We start from the raw sequence: 14245 nt of genomic DNA on the forward strand, positions 1-14245 counted from the left end.
TGAAAATAGTACTTGATGATTACAACAATATATCCAAATATTTACAATGTCAGAAATTTCCAGCAAATATAGACTTGGTCACACATTTCGCATAAGTGATTAGCAACACTGTTAAGACTGGGCATTCAGACACAGGCAGAGCTTACTCTAATGGAGGAAAGTGACTATGCCATTCCCAGACTGCAATACTATATGCAATATATATGAGAAGCCAGTGCCATTATCTAATGAAAATAACACTCAATAATACTTGAATAAAAGGTTATCGATAGAAATATTTTAACTTTAAAAATTTGGTCTCTATGTCTCTTTAGTTTCTTAGTTCAAACCAAATTTTCTGTAAGATCTTGTGATGTTCTTTGCTAGAAGACTGCTAGATTTCTTATTAGGGTACAAATACAATAGAAATCATGTTTTTGCAAAAGTCTACTACTCTAAAGATTGATTGCTTATATCTTTCTCCATGCAGTTTTATAAAATATACTGCCTCTACAAAAGACTCTAGGTAGAAGTAAGACTCAACAGTGAAATTCCATTAACACATTTTCAAGGAAATAATTAGTTTAGTGACAGCCTTCCAAAGCCCCATGTAGGGAGGTGGTAAATTGTCTTTGAACGCCCACCTTGGCTATTTACACTTGCCATTAATGAGGGAAACAGTCACTATTTCTTTACAAACTAAGCAAGAGGCTGAAGAATGTACTCATAAAATCCAGCAGTCACACAATGTATATTATATTATTCTAGATAGTTTTTAATCTCTTCTGAAAAGTTATCCCTTTATATCATTTTTTAATCTGTAAGCATTATGTTCTCTTCTTTATTATAATTTATTTTCTTCCTTTTACTGTTACCTTTATTATTCACTTTCACACCCATTTTAAATATAAATTACAATTAGCTATTGTATTTTTTATACCAGAAACCTTGGTAACTTTTTTTTTTTTTTTTTTTTTTTTTTTTGAGATGGAGTCTCGCTCTGTCACCCAGGCTGGAGTGCAGTGGCCGGATCTCAGCTCACTGCAAGCTCCGCCTCCCGGGTTTATGCCATTCTCCTGCCTCAGCCTCCCGAGTAGCTGGGACTACAGGAGCCCGTCACCTCGCCCGGCTAGATTTTTTTTTTGTATTTTTTTTTAGTAGAGACGGAGTTTCACCGTGTTAGCCAGGATGGTCTTGATCTCCTGACCTCGTGATCCGCCCGTCTCGGCCTCCCAAAGTGCTGGGATTACAGGCTTGAGCCACCGCGCCCGGCAACCTTGGTAACTTTTAAAATCAACTCATCATATTAGAAAATCTTCACAATAAATTCAGATAATAATTCAATATATTTGTAAATATTTATCATGTTTGCTTTTAATCTTTGTAGTAAGTGAAATTCTCTAATATTCCAGGACCTCCAGTCCTTCAGTAAAATGACAGTTGAAATACATTTCTCAAAAAATAGTATAATTCTTAAGAACTTAATTCCCAAAATAATGTATCTCTGTATTTAACTCTATATGACGTATAGAAAGGTATGTGACAAAATTATAATGCTCTGCCTAAAGACTTGCAAAGCATACTCTGTACCCTCCTTTAAAGGTCAGATATTTGTTTACATTGTGCTTAGGGGATCCCATTTATGACAAATCACTTTTTCATACGTCATTTCCCCTACAATCACCATTGTTTCACAATTTTTTTTTCTTTTTTTTTTTGAGACAGGGTCTAGCTCTGTGCCCAGGCTGGAGTGCATTGGCATGATCATGGCTCAGTGCACCCTCAACCTTCAGGGCTCAGTTGATCCTCCCATCTCAACCTCCTGAGCTGCTGGGACTCTAGGCACACACCACCACGCCCAGCTAAATTTTGCATATATATATAATATATATATACACACATATATAATATATATACACATATTTTTATTTATTTTTAGACACAGGGTTTCACCATGTTGCCCAGGCTTGTCTCAGATTCGTGGGCTCAAGCAATCTGCTTGCCTAGGCCTCCTAAAGTGCTAGGAGTACAGGTGTGAGCCACTGTGCCCAACCTTGTTCTACAGTTTTATTTTTATTTTTTAGACAGGGTCTCTCTCTGTCGCCTAGGCTAAGTGGCGCGATCTTGGCTCACTGCAACCTCTACCTCCCGAGTTCAAGCAATTCTCCTGCCTCAGCCTTCCAAGTATAGCTGGAACTACAGATGTGCACCACCAAGCCCAGCTAGTTTTTTATTTTAAATTTTATTTATTTATTTATTTATTTTGAGAGGGAGTCTCGCTCTGTCGCCCAGGCTGGAGAGCAGTGGCGCAATCGCAGCTCACTGCAAGCTCCGCCTCCCAGGTTCACGCCTCCCAGGTTCTCCACCTCCCAGGTTCACGCCATTCTCCATCCTGGGACTACAGGCGCCCGCCACCATGCCCGACTAATTTTTTCTGTGTTTTTAGTAGACAGAGTTTCACCGTGTAGTCAGGATGGTCTTGATCTTCTGACCTTGTGATCCGCCTGCCTCGGCCTCCCAAAGTGCTAGGATTACAGGCGGGAGTCACTGCACTTGGCCTGTTCTACAGTTTTTAAAAGTATAATTCTTTTTTTTTTTTTTGAGACGGAGTCTCGCTCTGTCACCCAGGCTGGAGTGCTGTGGCCGGATCTCAGCTCACTGCAAGCTCCGCCTCCCGGGTTCACGCCATTCTCCTGTCTCAGCCTCCCGAGTAGTTGGGACTACAGGCGCCGCCACGTCGCCCGGCTAGTTTTTTGTAGTTTTTTAGTAGAGACGGGGTTTCACCGTGTTAGCCAGGATGGTCTCGATCTCCTGACCTCGTGATCCGCCCGTCTCGGCCTCCCAAAGTGCTGGGATTACAGGCTTGAGCCACCGCGCCCGGCCAAAAGTATAATTCTTTTTAAAATCAAAACATTCTAAACAGTTTTTGTTTTGTTTTGTTTTTGTTTTTCTGAGATAGAGTTTTTGCTCTTGTTGCCCAGGCTGGAGTGCAATGGCGCAATCTCGGCTTGCTGCAACCTCCACCCCCAAGGTTCAAGAGATTCTTCTGCCTCAGACTCCAGAGTAGCTGGGATTACAGGCGTGCACCACCAAACCTGGCTAATTTTGTATTTTCAGTAGAGACGGGGTTTCACCATGTTGATCAGGCTGGTCTCAAACTCTTGACCTCATGTGATCCACCTGCCTTGGCTTCCCAAAGTGCTGGGATTACAGGCATGAGCCACTGCGCCTGGCCAGTGGGTTTTTGGTTTACAAATTGAGCAGATAGTATAGCATTTTCATATACCCCCCAACATACACATACATTTTCCATTTTCCCCTATTATTAACAGCTTATGTTAGTATGGCTCACTCATTACAATTAGTGAATGAATACCAAAAAGTTATTATTAACTGGTCCATAGTTTGATTTCCTTAGTTTTTACTTAACGTCCTTTTTCTGTTACAATATCCCATTCAGGATGCCACTATATTACGTTTACTTGTCGTGTCTCCTTAGTTGTCTCTTAGCTGTGACTGTTTCTCAGACTCTCTTTTTGAGGATCTTGACAGTTTTAAAGAGTTCTGGTCAGGTATACTGTAGGATGGCCCTCTATTAGAATTTGTTTTTCTCAGGCTAGACACGGTGGCTCACAGCTGTAGTCCCAGTACTTTGGGAGGCCAAGGTGGGTGGATCACTTAAGGTCAGGAGTTTGAGACCAGCCTACCCAACATGGGGAAACCCCGTCTCTATTAAAAATACAAAAATTGGCCAGGCACGGCCGCTCACGCCTGTAATCTCAGCACTTTGGGAGGCCGAGGAGGGCGGATCACGAGGTCAGGAGTTCAAGACCAGCCTGGCCAATATGGTGAAACCCCATCTTTACTAAAAAATAGAAAAATTAGCCAGGCATGGTGGCGCACATCTGTAGTTCTAGCTACTCAGGAGGCTGAGGCAGGAGAATCGCTTGAATGCAGGAGGCAGAGGCTGCAGTAAGCTGAGGTCATGCCACTGCACTCCAGCCTGGGCAACAGAGTAAGACTCTGTCTCAAAACAAAAAACAAACCAACAAACAAACACAAAAATTAGCTGGTCACAGTGGTGTGCACCTGTAATCCCAGCTACTCGGGAGGCTGAGGCAGGAGAATTGCTTGAACCTGGGAGGTGGAGGCTGCAGTGAGTCAAGGTTGCACCACTGAACTGCACTCCAGTCTGGGTGACAAAGCACGACTCTGCCTCAAAAAAAAAAAAAAAAAAAAAAAAAAGAATTTGTTTTTCTCATGGTTAGATTGGTGTTACAGACTTTTGTGACAAAGATCACAGAGATAAAGTGCCATTTTAGAGTGCCATTTTTCATCATAGCATATTGAGGGTATATATGATATCAACATGATTTATGACTGTTTATATTGACCATAATCACTTGGTTTGAAGGTGTGTTTGTCAGGTCTCTCCCATCAAGTTATTCCTTTCCTCCCACTCCCCACTTTTCATAAGGGACTCTTTGGAAGGAAATCACTATGCACAGCCCACACTTAAGAAGTGGGGAATTATGCTCCCTGTCCTTAGGATGGAGTATCTACATAATTTAATTAGCATTATTCCATACGGAAAGATTTGTCTATTCACTTCCATTTATTAATATATCCAATTATTTATATATCAGTATGAACTCATTGTGGAGTCCTGATAAGTTAGCAACAACAAAGGGGGTGCCCCAGGGTGGAGGAGAACAATTGTTCTGAGAAACAGCTAACTACAAACATCCTGTTTGCACAATATCCTGTTCCCAAATAACTCCTTCTACCTGTAGTCCCTCCAGCTTCATCCTATAAAACTTTCCTCCAGCCCTGCCTCTTTGCAGGCAGCTTCTTCTCTGCTGTGCTGCCCAGTGCTTCCTTGCAATATACTTTCTCTCTAATACACTTACTTTCTTTAACTCACGGCTGTTTCAGCAAATTATTTTACCACCAATGATGCTGGCCCAAATTAGCTGCAACCCACCACAATCATGAATATTTATGTTATACTTGAGGTTATAATACAATAGTATGGTATTCATTCATTTATTTTGCTCAAATATTTCCAAATTTTCCCATTGGGTGCTCTTTCATTTGGCTTCTTTTACATACCTCTCAGTGATTTTTTTTTTTCTTTAGCACTTTCTTACTTTCTGCCACTACAAGATGCCCAGGCTGGTTTTGTACATTTTTTACCCATCCCTGGAATCAGCCATTTCTCCAAGGAGTCCTGATTACTCTTACTGAAGAATCATATTAGAAACCAAGATCTGAGCAACAGGTATACTTGTTACTACTGAATTGGTCTGGCTTTTGCCCTTGGCTCCAGGTGCGTATTCGCTAAGCCCCTGTAATGCCTAACTGAAAAGTGGGTCCTTGTTAACCTGGGAGCTTTAGGCCATGCCAGATAGCCTATGCTAACAATGTAATTAATGGTGGAGGTTTTGAGCCATGTGGTATCTGTAACAAAAAGCAGCCATGTGAGTGGTCAATCATGTCTATGTGACCAAGCCCCAACAAAAACTCTGGACACCAGGGCTTGAGTGATCTTACCTGGCTGGTAATACTTCTAGCGTGTTGTCACAAATTGTTGCTGGGGGAAGTTACCACTGTCTATTACTCCACCAGGAGAAGAAACTAGAAGCTTCACATGAGGAATTCTCCTGTACTCTGTCCCATGTGCTTCTCCCCTTGGCTGGTTTTATTATGCATCCTTTTATTGTAATAAACCATAACTGTAAATATAACAGCTTTCAGTGAGTTCTGTACCTCTAGGGAATTATTCAACCTGAGGGTGATCTTGGGGACCCCTAAACTTACAATTGGAGTCAAAAGTGGTGGTGGTGCTGTAAACTTTCAAACTTTATAGTATGTATATACTAACTTGTGCACATACCCATCTATAAAAATTTCTACATGCAACTATCTAACTATATATGAGCTCTTCTAGTATCTTCAACGCTAATCCATTACCATGGGTCATTCTAGCGTCCTCCCTTGTTGATCTGTAAAATTTCCACTTCAACAGTGAGAAACCTGGCTCCCACTATCTGCTAATCCATTACCATGGGTCATTCTAGCTTCCTCCCTTGTTGATCTGTAAAATTTCCACTTCAACAGTGAGAAACCTGGCTCCCACTATCTGCTGTCTATTTTCTTAGTTGTTCAATGTTAGTGTACAAGTATAGCAATAAGGCATTTACTAACCTATAAACCCATGCAGAAAAATTGTATCAACTTGAGTAAGTACTCTTATACAGTTCCTTTAGCCTTTAGTTTTACAGACTCCAGTCATTTTCAAAGTTATGGGAGCACTTTTCTCCCCATCCCTTTCAGTGAGGTTGTTTCATATATTTGTAATATAGTTAGATGCTCTTGTCACCGTCTGCTTTCTTTTTTTTTTTTTTTTTTTTTGAGACGGAGTCTCGCTCTGTCGCCCAAGCTGGAGTGCAGTGGCCGGATCTCAGCTCACTGCAATCTCCGCCTCCCGGGTTCACACCATTCTCCTACCTCAGCCTCCCGAGTAGCTGGGACTACAGGCGCCTGCTACCTCGCCTGGCTAGTTTTTTGTACTTTTTAGTAGAGACGGGGTTTCACCGTGTTAGCCAGGATGGTCTCGATCTCCTGACCTTGTGATCCGCTCGCCTCGGCCTCCCAAAGTGCTGGGATTACAGGCTTGAGCCACCGCGCCCAGCCCACAGTCTGCTTTCTTTCCCAAACCCCATGACCTCCTGAATTATATTATTTTTTCTTAAATTTTTTTTTTCTTTTTTTAGGGACAAGGTCTTGCCATGTTGCTGGACTTGAACTCTTGGCCTCAAGTGATCTTCTTACCTCAGCCTCCCAAGTAGCTAGGATTGCAGGCACAAGCCACCATGCCTACCTCTGAAAGCTATTGTTAAATTTGTACACACTGAGGTTGACTTTTTGTGCTGTAAAGTTCTACAGACTTTAACAAATGCATAATATCATGTATCCACCATTACAGTGCATATAGAATAGTTTCACCACCCTAAAATGCCACTCTGCTTCACCTATTCATCCCTCCCTTACTACTGTCCACAACCCCTGACAACCACTGATCTTTTTACTGCCATCATAATTTTCCTCCTCCAGAATGTTATATAATTGGAATTGTTACAGTATATAGGTTTTTCAATTACTTAACAATATGCATCTATGCTTTCTCCATGTCTTTTCCTGCTTTAATATCTCCTTTCTTTTGATCACTTAATAACATTCCATTGTACGAATGTACCACAATAGTTTGGTTATCCATTCGCCTATTGAGGGACAATTTATTGCGTCCAGTTTGGGTGCAGTTATGAATAAAGCTGCTGCAAACATTCCTTTGCAGGTTTCTGTGTGGACTTAAGTTTACAACTCAACTGGTTACGTCTATTGCACCTAGAAATGTGATTAGTTGCTAGATCATATGGTAAGAATATGTTTATCTTTCTTGCAAGCCACTGCCAAACTGTTTTCCAAAGCGGCTGTATCATTTTGCATTTCCAGCAGCAAAGATTAGAGTTTCTTTTGTTTTTCATCCTCACCGGCATTTCATCCTCACCAGCTTTTCAGTTTTTAAATTCAGCCATTCTAACAGACTTTAATGGTATCTCATTGTTTCAACCTGCAATTCTCTAAAGACAAATGATGTTGAGCATCTTTTTACATATTTATTTGCTGTCTCTACATCTTCTTTATTGAGGTATCTGTTCAGATCTTTTGCTCATTTTTTAATTGGGTTGTTCACTTTCTTATTGTTGAATTTTAAGTGTTCTTTGTATATTTTGGATACTAGTCCTTTATCAGATAAGTGTTTTGTAAAGATTTTCTCCCAGTTTGTGACTTACCTTTTAACTCCCTTTACTGTGTCTTTCCCAGAACACAAGTTTAAAGTCAATTTTATCAATGTTTTTCCTCCACGCTATTTGAGTTGTATCTAAAACTCATCGCCAAATTCAAGGTCACTAGATTTCTCCTATGTTATCTTCTAGAAGTCTTATAAGTTATGCAGTTTACATTTATGTGTATGATCCATTTTAAGTTAATTTTTGTGACAGGTATAAGATCTATGTTTAGATTCCACAGGACTCTCTTAATTGAAAGGCTTCAAAGATTTATCAACATGTTATTGTCAGTGATCATCACCTTCTCTGGGACAGTCTAAGAGCCCTGGCTGGAGATGAGACAGAGTCAAGACTAACTTCTCAAATGCTGCCAACTTCTATAAACAGCATACTACATTGTCTAAATTAGCAAATGTGTAGCATATATAATTTATAAAAGGCTCATGGGCCAGTGGCGGTGGCTGGCACCTGTAATCCCAGCATTTTGGGAGGCCGAGGCAGGTGGATCACCTGAGGTCAGGAGATCGAGACCATCCTGGCTAACACAGTGAAACCCTGTCTCTACTAAAAAATACAAAAAATTAGCAGGGCACCTACAGGTGGTGGGCACCGGTAATCCCAGCGACTCAGGAGGCTGAGGTAGGAGAATCACTTGAACCTGGGAGGCAGAGGTTGCAGTGAGCAGAGATTGTACCACTGCACTCCAGTCTAGGTGACAGTGCAAGACTCTGTCTAAAAAAAAAAAAAAAAAAAAAGCCTCATGATTTTAATAGAATTTCTGATGGCCTTTTAAAACAATTTCTTAACATAAATTAAAAGTCCAATACATTTTTTTCTGAGTAATCTTAAATAGAAATAAAATCAGTTTGTAACCATTAGGGATAATGAGAGATTTAATGTGTGTGTGTGTGTGTGTGTGTGTGTGTGTGTGTGTGTGTGTGTGTGTGTGTGTGTTTATTCTCATTCTATGACAGTTGTATATCTTGGGAATTCTTTTTTTATTTTTTAAAATTTTTTTAAGAGACAGAGTTTTACTCTGTTGCCCAGGCTGGAATGCAGTGGGACCATCATGGTCCACCATAACCTCCAACTCCTGGGCTCAAGTGATCCTTCCATCTCAGCCTCTGGAGTAGCTAAGACTAAAGGCATGCACCAACAAACCCAGTTGATCTTAAATTTTTTTCTGGCCAGGCATGGTGGCTCATGCCTTGTAATCCCAGCATTTTAGGAGGCTGAGGCGGGCAGATCTCAAGGTCAGGAGCTCGAGACCAGCCTGACCAACATGGTGAAATCCCGCCTCTACTAAAAATACAAAAATTAGCCAGGTGTGGTGGCGTGTACCTGTAATCCCAGCTACTCAGGAGGCTGAGGCAAGAGAATTGCTTGAGCCCGAGAGGCAGAGGTTGCAGTGAGCCAAGATCGCACCACTGCACTCCCAGCCTGGGCGACAGAGCGAGACTTGGTCTCAAGAAAAAAAAAATGTTTTTCGTAAAGACAGGATCTCACTCTGTCGCCCAGGCTGGTCTTGAACTCCTGGCCTCATTAAATCCTCATGCCTTGGCCTCCCAAAGTGCGGGTGTGAGCCACCACGCCAGGCCCCCTGGGAATTCTTTGACTTAGATAAGAAGGCAGATGATGAAATAAATTAATCTTAATATTATATATAGTTCATTTTTTATTGAAAGAATTTTAATCTGGGTAACATAAAAGATAAAGTTAGTAGTCTTCTCACTTTTTGAGCAACAATATATACCCAAAACTTAAAAAACAGCTGCCGCTAGAGTATATCAGGATGGTTTTGCTCTGGGCAGCACAGTATAGTGGTTGACATCATGTTAGAGATTCTAAAGCCACACCTGGGTTTGAATCCCAGCTCTACTGTTTACCAGTTTTGTAACCTTAGGCAATTAATTACTTGACTGTTCTAAGTCTCAGTTTCCCCGTTTTTTTTTTAAATTATAATATGTAATATTTGAGTGTCGTCCTTGTGTAGGGACCAAGCTAATCTCCTCTGTATCATTTTTAGTTATGTGCTGCTAAAGTGAGTGCCCCATTTGTTTTTGTTTCGTTTTGTTGTTTGAGACAGGATCTTGTTCTGTCACCCAGCTGGAATGCAGTAGCATGATCATAGCTCACTGCAGCCTCAAACTCTGGGGCTCAAGCAATCCTCCTGCCCAGCCTCCTGAGTGGCTGAGACTGCAGGCATGCACCACCATGCACGGCTAATTTTTAAAAATTGTTTGTAGAGATAGAGGTCTCACTATATTGCCTGGGCTAGTCTTGAACTCCTGGACTCAAGTGATCCTCCTACCTCAGCCTCCTAAATGCTGGGATTACAGGTGCGAGCCACTGCACTCAGTCAAAACTACATGTTTTAATAAAATACAAAGCTACAGTGGGAAGGTCCAACAATTTCACAGGTAATACAATTTCCCAGACCATTTACAATAACACTAAAAAAAAAATTAAAATTTGGGTATAAATCTAACAAAACATGCACAGGATCTGTGTGCTAAAAACTACAAAATACTGATTATTTTATTTTATTTTATTTTATTTTATTTTATTTTATTTTATTTTATTTTATTTGAGACAGGGTCTTGCTCTGTCACCGAGGCTAAAGTGCAGTGGCACAATCATGGCTTACTATACCCTTGACCTCTCAGACTCAATGTGGCACAATCATGGCTTACTATATACCCTTGACCTCCCAGACTCAATGTGGCACAATCATGGCTTACTATACCCTTGACCTCCCAGACTCAATCAATCACCTTGCTTCAGCCTCCCCAGTAGCTGGGACTACAGGCATGCACCACCACGGCTGGCGAATTTTTCTATTTTTTGTAGAGATGAGGTCTCACTATGTTGCTGAGGCTGGTCTTGAACTCCTGTGCTCAAGTGATCCTCCCACCTCAACCTCTCAAAGTGCTGGGATTACAGGCATGAGTCACTGTGTCTGGCCAAAAAAAGGTTTTAACAACCTAAATAACTGGAGAGATGTGGCATGCTCATGGATTCAGAGGCTTTATAGAGCAAAGACGTCAATTCTCTCAAAATTGATCTGCAGTTGGTTTAATGCAATTCCTATAAAAATTCTAACAGATTTTTATATGTGAACAAACTGATTCTAAAATTTATATGGAAAGGCAAAGGAACTAGAATAGCTAAAAGAATTTTGAAAAAAAAAAAGAATAAAATAAGGGTAATCACATTAACTTTTTAAAGACTTACTATAGACACATAGATCAATAGAACAAAAAAGAGTAAAAAATAAACTCACATTTGTACAGATAACTAATTTTTGACAAAGGTATAAAAGCAATTTAATGAAGCAAGGATAGTCTTTTTAACAAGTGGTGATGGCACAACTAGTCTCCTGTAGGAGACAAAATGGACCTTGACCTAAACCTCACAATTTATGCCAAAATTAACAAACTTCAAATGCATAATTTTATCAAATGCTGAACTATAAGACTCTTAGGGAAAAAACAAGAGAAACTGTGTGACCTAAATTTAGGGAAAATGTTCTTAGATATGACACCAAAAGTACCACCCAAAAAGAAAAAGTTAATAAATTAGACTTCTTCATAATTAAAACTTTTCCTCTGTGAAAGATATTAAGAAAATGAGAAAAGAAGCCACAGATTGGGAGAAAATATTTGCAAATCACATATATTTGACAAAGAATTTATATCTAGAATAAATAAGAAATCCCTAACCTCAACTGTAAATAAGTAAGCAGTCCAATTAAAAAGTGGACAAACAAATCAACAATGCAATCCCATTTACAATAGTCATACCCCCATCCCACCAAAAAATAAAAATAAAACAAAATCACGACATCTAAGCAAGGAGGGGAAATGTCTCTACAAGTACCACAAAACACTTGCAAATGGGCAAAAGACATGAACAGACACTTCTTAAAAGAAGACATACAAGTGGCCAATAAACATGAAGAAATGCTCCACATCACTAATCATCAGAGAAATGCAAATCAAAATCACAATAAGATGCCATCTCACATCAGTCAGATGCCAGAATGGCTATTATTAAAAATTCAAAAAACAACAGATGTTGGAAAGGCTGTGGAGAAAAGGGAACACTTATACACTGTTGGTGAGAATGCAAATTAGCTTAGCCACTATGGAAAGCAGTTTGAAGATTTCTCAAAGAACTTAAAACAGAACTACCATTTGACCCAGGAATCCCATTACTGTGTATCTATCCAAAAGAAAACAAATAGTTTTATCAAAAAGACATATGCACTCACATGTTCACTGCAGCACTATTCACAGTAGCAAAGACATGAAATCAAATGTGACCTGGGTGAAGAAAATGTGGTACATATACACCAGCCACAAAAAAAGAACAAAATCATGTCCCTTGCAGCAACATGGGTGCAGCTGGAGGCCATTATCCTAAGTGAATTAATGCAAGAACAGAAACCCAAATACCACACATTCTCACTTATAAGTGGGAGCTAAACATGGGGTACTCATGAACATAAAGATGGCAACAATAGAAACTAAAGACTTCTGTAGGGGGTGGTGAGGTAACTGTTGAGAAACTATTGGGTTTCAAAAGGTCACATACTAGATGATTCCACTTATATAACATTCTCAAAGTAACAAAAGTATGGTGATGGAGAACAGATCAGTGGTTGCCAGGGGTTAGGATTGAGGTGTGACTATAAACGGCTAGCACATGGGAGTTTTTTTGGGAGTTCTATATCCCAAATGTGATAATGATCATATGAATTTATATATGTGATAAAATCCTGTAGAACTATATACAACTCCCGGTTTTTTTTTTAAAGGATTGTATGTAATAACTGGTGAAATCTTGTGAGGCTGAGACAGGTGAATCACTTGAGGCTGGGAGTTCAAGACCAGCCTGACCAACATGGTGAAACCCCATCTCTACTAAAAGAAAAAAATACAAAAGTTAGCCATAGCCAGGAGTAGTGATGTATGCCTGTGATCCCAGCTACTCAGATGGCAGAGGAAGGAGAATCACTTGGACCTGGGAGGTGAGGGTGCAGTGAGCTAAGATCACGCCACTGCACTCCAACCTGGGTGACAGAGTGAGGCTCCATCTTAAAAAACAAACAAACAAACAAACACCTGGAGAAATCCAAATAAGGTCAGTAGTTTAGTTAATAAATAGTATTGTACCAATGCCAGGTTTCTGATTTTGATAATTATACTGTGGTTATATAAGATGTCATTGGGGGAAGCTGGGTGAAGAGTACATCTGAACTCTTTGCACTATTTTTGCAACTTCTACATGAGCCTAAAAATATTTCAAAATTAAAGTTTAAAAATTCCTCTTATGTTATTATGCAGAACATCTTAATTCTCAACCTACACTTCAGATTATTTTTAAAAAGGAGCACCAATTGTTCTAATAAAAAAAAAAAGAAACCAAATCATCGTATGTTTCATGTCTCTATATATATAGAAGTAGTAGAAGCTTTACATTTTTTCTTTAATTTCAAGCAGATAAAATTGAGAAACTCCTCCCTTTGCAGAACATACCAGTTAGTGCTGGGTTTATTTATTTCTTTATCACAACAATATTTCAAAAGAAAATGATAATAATTTATTCTAGTCTGTGCTGGTTAGATTTTACCTGGAATATTGCTCTCAATTCTAGGTATCATACTTTAGAACAGTTAATTCAGAAGTGAGTGACCAGGATAGTGAAGAAATTTGAAACTATATTTTCTGAGGATCAAATAGAGGAACTAGGTTATGTCTATGCTAGAGAAGAAAAAATACTGAAGTTCTAATACTGTCTTTAAGTCTATGAAAGGTTACCATGTGGAAGACAACAGATTTATTTGGAATACTCTAAGGTGTAAGAATTAGGATCAATAGTCCTACAGAGAAAAAGACTTTCAAGCAAGATAAGCAGACACTAAAAAACAGTGCTTACCAAAGAGGAAATGAGCTGCCTTGGAACACAGTGCCTATCACAGAAACAATAAAAGCACTGGCAATAATGGCCTTTCAGGACTTCTGATTTAAAATAGCAGACTGCGCACATGCATTTATCTAAAAAACCTCCTGAAATGTGAAATTAAAATAACAGAAAGACATGGAAGAAATGATAGTGGACAAAAAAGATTAACAAATATTTGAAAGCAAGAAAGGGAATGAAGGAGTAGCAACTTTAACATACCAGAACAGAGAGAGCTGAATCCAAACTGTCTGATGGGGGGATGACACCAATAATCTAGCTGGTTCTCATCAGAGAACTCCAGGAATCTAAGGAACTGGAGATACTAGCTATCTCAGACAGCAGGTATAAGGGGAAGTGTTGGAAACATTGCAATTGATTGAAATTATATAGAAGAAATACCTAAGATACTCTTCTTCTAAATTCCCATGCAACCAAACAAAGGCACC

General features: G+C 39.6%; 1 protein-coding gene and 1 pseudogene across 1 annotated transcript in view; both read right to left on the bottom strand.

Annotated features, from left to right (window-relative positions):
* The window catches only part of PPM1E (protein phosphatase, Mg2+/Mn2+ dependent 1E), a 229647-nt gene that overhangs the window by 136599 nt on the left and 78803 nt on the right, over positions 1–14245 (bottom strand). The gene's annotated exons all lie outside the window — the stretch shown is intronic.
* Positions 9785–9881, bottom strand: LOC115895004 (annotated as a pseudogene).

This window comes from Rhinopithecus roxellana, chromosome 19 (genome assembly GCF_007565055.1).
Source record: "Rhinopithecus roxellana isolate Shanxi Qingling chromosome 19, ASM756505v1, whole genome shotgun sequence".
In the NCBI taxonomy this organism is placed as follows: domain Eukaryota; kingdom Metazoa; phylum Chordata; class Mammalia; order Primates; family Cercopithecidae; genus Rhinopithecus; species Rhinopithecus roxellana.